Raw genomic sequence first — 6,259 nt, 5'->3', positions numbered from 1 at the left:
CATTTATTGTAAAAACAAATGGTTGATTCATATTCTCACTCATTTGTATGGTAAAGGGCTTATTTGACTTTAAGTATCGTTGTACCTGTTACGTATTAATACTTACACGTTTTTGAATTAATTAAATGTTTGATTGATTGAATTCATTAATGAACATTATATTATTTTATGTTATAATCAGATGTATTCAAATATAAAGGAGAGAAAAAAATACCATTTGGTCGTGTTTCGTGATTCCGTGTAACAGAGACAGAGCAAGTGCTAAATGAGCTATAACCAAAAGATTATGGGTAACATTGGTTTCCATTCAAATCTATTTGACAGGAATTTCTAAAAGTATCTTCTTTATTTCATGTTCCAATGTCATAATGACAAGTATGACATCGTTATAAAAATCGCATAGAATACATTGGTTTAGCCATGAAATAGAATAAAACTTTTTATTCTATGGGTTTAGCAAAAAAATACACATTAGCTCAGTGGAATTTTGAAATGATGTCATATTGACCATCTAAAAATCTTTTAACCCCCAGCGTGCCAATTAATCTACCGTGGTTTTTGTGGTACCTCACCGCACCCCGATTTTATGATATTTTGAAATATTTCTATTCGCTCGGCAAGGAAATAGATTATCTAAGTATTAATCTAGTATGTATTTTTATCACTTGCAAACATGTTTATTATTTTTGTGAAAAAGGGCTTCGCGATTTCCGTGTATGACATAACTTAGTCTTTCAAAAGTCATAGTACTGTATTTATTGACAAGAAGTTATCATTCTATATTTTATGGTGAAGAACGCTTATTGAATTTCGAATCTCTTCACTAAATTGTATTTTTTTTATAACAGTAAGAAAAATAACATTTCTCTGAACTTATTTTAATAATTTTGTAATTTTTTTGGTTTATATGAAAATCTACGAAGGTATTTAATATAAAAATGGTATTTAGAGAAAATATTGAAGTTAAACAAATTTCTGATGTATTGATTAACAATTTTTTTTTTTTATTCACTTTTTATCTTTGACCGTTACTGGTTTCAGTCAATCACGGCCATCTATCGCGAATAGTCGAAAATAGAAATATTAATAAGATATTTTATAAAAAAAACCTTTGTGAATATTTCACTTCTTTCCTAAATTAATTAGCAATTAATAGTTGAACTGTGCCTAACAGCATTACAGCTTAAGTAAATGATGAAAATTACTGTTTGCAGCATTCTAATTTGACAGAATAACAGAGATTGAATACATAATTATACATACTTATCCAATGGCTCAAGCTTCGGTTCACGTAAAGCAAAATACGCACTCACACACGTAAGCACTTTTACTCAAATTCAACACAAAAAAAGAAAAAAAATATTCACCAGATTTTTGTCTGGCGCTCCTTCAAAATATGAAACGTTGAAACATTTGTTAATGTGTCCCTCACGGAAAACGTGGAAACAATATTATTAAATAATAAATCATTTGACCGGTTAGCGGCCAAATGGTTCAAAACGTCGGAACTTAGATGTTGCAGTTCCAATTTTCTACTAATTTTCTTCATTTCATATTCGTGTTATTTTTGACCTAGTAATGACTGTCAATCGTTTTAAAAGAAACAAAAAAAAATATAAATACATATTTTGGAGAAATTATATATATATACATATATTGTGGAGAGATTCTGCTGATCTGAAGGTTGGTGCGATAGCTCAATGTGTATAACACTTCACTTGGACAGTAAAGTGTTAGGCCCCCAGTCACTGTGACCTGTTTCTTTTCTATCGGTTTTATTAATAGGGTGTAGGTATTTATGTGATTTGATTTTCATTTAAATATTGCTTCCTATTTATTAACTTATAGATTTTGGATGAGGTTCAACAAATTTTATCCACAAATTGACTAAACGTATATAATATGTCTTCTCCCATAAAGTTAATTGCATTGAAAGGGCATAAAAAGTGTATTTTTAACAATCTATCAAAAAAGTAGCCAAATCCGTTAAAATACACCCGCCCACGCATTATAATATGATAAATATATTACACCAGAGGTTTTTTAAAGTTAGTTGGCTGAAAATGGTATTTAAAATTTAAAAAGCAATTAATTCTAAAAGAATTTTAGTTAGACGGTGGGAATACAGGGTCTTATGGGGCATTTAGACAAAAAACCTTAATTATTCATATATTTTTCTATATTCCACGTCCAAATTGTTCTCTTCTTTCTGTATCTATTTCTTCTACAGAACATTCTGTAAGCTCAATATCTGTATATTGACGTTCATAAGATGTTCCACAAGGCAGTTATAATTAGTTATTTTATTATTTAACCTAATAAACACAAATTTTCTAGCGTATTCATTCATATGAATATAATCAGACAAGGAACAAGTGAGTTACTAGTATGTGTTTAAACACGCGCTCCATCGCCAGTTGAATTTCAAATGCCGCCGAAAAGGGTCTTGCACACTCACAAAAAAATGTCAACTTGACACTAAAAATAAATTGTAATAATAAATTGTTTAAAGGTATTTATTTTATAATTTAAATATAGTAGAGGAAAATGAGTATTGCTAATTTACTAAGAATCTCTCTAAATTATTGGTATCCGGTTAAAATTGAGATTAAATCAAGGTTTCATGATAAACTTTTAGTAAAAAACGATTTTATTATCACGATGTTGGAACAGAAAATACGAATATTTTTACATTTCGTCATGGACCCGTGTTCCGAAATCCTGATAATATGTTCGTATTTACTAAAAATACCCTTTCCTTTATACGGCCTATAAAAGATTTATCGATTTGAGCTATTAACTACAATTCAATACGAAAGTCAATTGAGCCAGTTCTATGAAAAAAAATATTTGTAGGTGTTGAGTATAAGTACATACGATGACCCTGTATTGTGGAAAAAGGTACCATGCATACCGGGAAATTTAAAAAAACACCTCTAACGAGCTAAACCAACCTGAGGCGGTGGAATCTCTCAGGTAGGAAAAAAGTGGTTTCATTAAAAGTTTTCCCGAGTTTTAGTACGACTACTATGAAAGCGTATAATTTGATTGGCATATTTCACAATTGTGGTACTTGGATATGAACAAAACTTTTAATGAATATTAAATTAGCAGGCCTTCGGAAAAAAAGCTTGTTGAAACTGTATCGCAGTAATTTGGAGTATTTTCGCTGTACAAAATATTTTGCGATATGCTTTCTTACGATATTGATTTTTTGTTACACAAATTTGACTACGCTATGAGAACGAACTTTAATGAGGCTTTCGTTTAGAATAATCGAACCCCTGCCCGGAATAACGTTGTATCAAAAAAAAACATCGATGTTGAGTTTTTGAGAGAATTATGTTGTATTCAGCAAAACTAGCGATGTTGAGTTATTGATGGAATAATGTTGTATCCAACAAAACTGTCTATGTTGAGTTATTGATGGAATAATGTTGTATCCAACCAAACTAGCAATGTTAAGTTATTGATGGAATAGTGTTGTATCAAACCAAACTAGCAATGTTGAGTTATTGGTGGAATAATGTTGTATCCAACAAAACTGCCTATGTTGAGTTATTGATGGAATAATGTTGTATCCAACCAAACTAGAGTTGTTGAGTTATTGATGGAATAATTTTGTATCCAACAACACTACCAATGTTGAGTTATTGATGGAATAATGTTGTATCCAACAAAACTATCAACGTTGAGTTATTGATGGAATAATGTTATGTGCAACAAAACTATCAATGTTGAGTTATTGATGGAATAATGTTGTATCGAATATAATTATCAATGTTGAGTTATTGATGGAATAATGTTGTATCCAACACAACTATCAATGTTTAGTTATTGATGAAATAATTTTGTATCGAACAAAACTATCAATATTGAGTTATTGATGAAATAATGCTGGCGATGTTGTTACGCATCTTTTATATGAATGATTTTTTTATGTGACACCTCACAATAGCGCCCTTTTCCTGTTCATTGTAAAGACAGGGGAACTATTTCTTTACCCGGTTGGGCAGCGTTGTAAGGCGGATTAAGGTAGTGGCTGTAGAAAGAAATTTATTAATGCGGGTCTTGAAGAGGCCCGGATAACACGAAAGAGAAAAAGCACATGCCGGTAGCTCATTCGGCGGTAACACCAAATAGTGTTAGGGTTGTAGCAGTACATAAAAATATATGGGTTAGCGGAAGAACGTTTAAGGTATATTATACTATAATTTTTAAAATATTTTTTTTTGGTTTTATATGTTTAAAAAAAATGTAAAGCCGCACAGGAATCCCAACTGTTCCCAACCATATGGAGCCAGGCTATTTCATCCCCAATTGGGGTATTGTAAGGCTGAAGGTAGTGGAGAGATGGGGAAAGATGAGAGGAAGAGAAAGATGGTGAAATACCTGACTATTTAGATTCAGACACGAGCAAAGTTTCAATTCTAAACATTTCAGTTTCTCATTGAAAAATGATCATAATTTTGATGTTAATATTGAGTTAAAAATAGATGAATACAGAATATAAGGTATCGCAGAAGGATAACTTTGAAATTTTAGATATAAGATAAAATGTTAATATTTACGCTGATATAAAAAAAAATCATAAATCCTCTTTAAATAGTTTTCCGCCTGAGCGGTCTTTAATTTCTAATGACATTGTAATTCCTAATTCCAATAACTTCTTCTTCTTTACCGCTCTTGTCACCAATCTCCAAAGATAAACTATATTTAATCCTATCCTGTATTGATCTCCTGATGAAACGAACATTGTTTGCGAAACATGTAGATTGTGTATTAAAAAGTAAAGCGGGAAAACTAAGTAATTTGTCTTTTTAACGAAATATATATACGTTGTATATCAAAATCACGGAAAGTGGTTTAATTCGTGGAAAAAAGGAAAAAACGGATATTTTATTATTCTTTTAAACTGGAAAGACATTAGGATGTATGAAGACGTAAAGCCGAAGGATGCAGGAAAGAAGTTTTTCTTCAGAGAAATATTATAAAACCTACTTTTTACCCACCGAAACAGGTGTGTGGTAAGTGGTAAGTTTATCTTAAGACAATGTCTCGATCGTAAATCGTTCTATTTATTCAAATCGTTATTTGCTGCTAAACTCAAATACCTCAATAACATGTGTGAATAAAATTTAAACGAGATGAACATGTTTCTGGTAAATTTTCAAATACATAATTTTTCCAGTGATTTGGAATCATCTATGATTGTTTTAATTTCTATTTTAATTGGTTCTGGAGTATTTTAAGTATAAAATGTAATGAAACATAACTGGTTTCGTTTTTTCGTCCATTTTTCTTAAAGCAAGAAAGTTGCTTGATACAACGTTGTTCCGGGCAAATACTTAATTATAAATTAAACTATTGACAATAATATGTAATGCAGCATAAAGGATATCCCTGAGGCAGATGTGTGTGTGCGTTAAAACAGATTACAACCGTATTACGAACGTAGAGATCTAAAAATAACGTGAAGATTGTTTTAGCGAAATAAGACAGAGACGTTTAGACGTAGCATTTAGGCCTATACTGTTGATAAATAGATAAAGGAGAATCACAAAAATAAGCAATGCGCAAATAAATTAAAGAATATGTTGTGAACGACCTTGGAAGACAAATCCCTGTAAGTGAAATGAATGTGCGAACAACGTTTTATGTTACTAATTTATTTAATCAACTTGTACAATTTTTCAACATTACAGATTGCTTCTAAGTCGTTATAATTAGAGCGTTTATACAATGTATTTGCAGTGTCGAAAATCTTATAGGTGCGTCGTCGGACATGTAAAACATATCGATATTTTAATCAACTACGTTTAGTAAGTACATGGCTTTCTCCACGGGTGAGTTCTTGAACAAATTGGTGCTGCTCGCTAAAAGTAAAAGGAGATTATGGCGTCGTCTTTGAGAGTGAGACTATGGTACAAAAAAATTTATTTAAGATATGTAATCGTTTAGTAAAAGATATAATGATGTAATCATAGCAATACACGTGTCTGTAAGGAGTGGTAATTTGTCATGCCAAGGATATAAATAGATGTGTATAGCCACTAGCTAGGGTAATCTGTAGAGACGCCAAAATATATATTTTTTTAAATTTTCTTGTGAACTCTTTCAAAGCACAAAATGTACAATAGTTCTTGTTAGGCCCAAATAATACAAGTGTGATATATAATATTCTCAGCGTGTGATGTTTTGAATATCCACATAAATAAACGATAAATAATAAACGAACGTGCTCTAAAATTTTTTTGTC

The sequence above is a fragment of the Hesperophylax consimilis genome, chromosome 14, assembly GCF_061612785.1.
Source record: "Hesperophylax consimilis isolate HC1 chromosome 14, BYU_Hcon_1.0, whole genome shotgun sequence".
Lineage (NCBI taxonomy): Eukaryota > Metazoa > Arthropoda > Insecta > Trichoptera > Limnephilidae > Hesperophylax > Hesperophylax consimilis.
Note: the sequence above shows the minus strand (reverse complement) of the source record.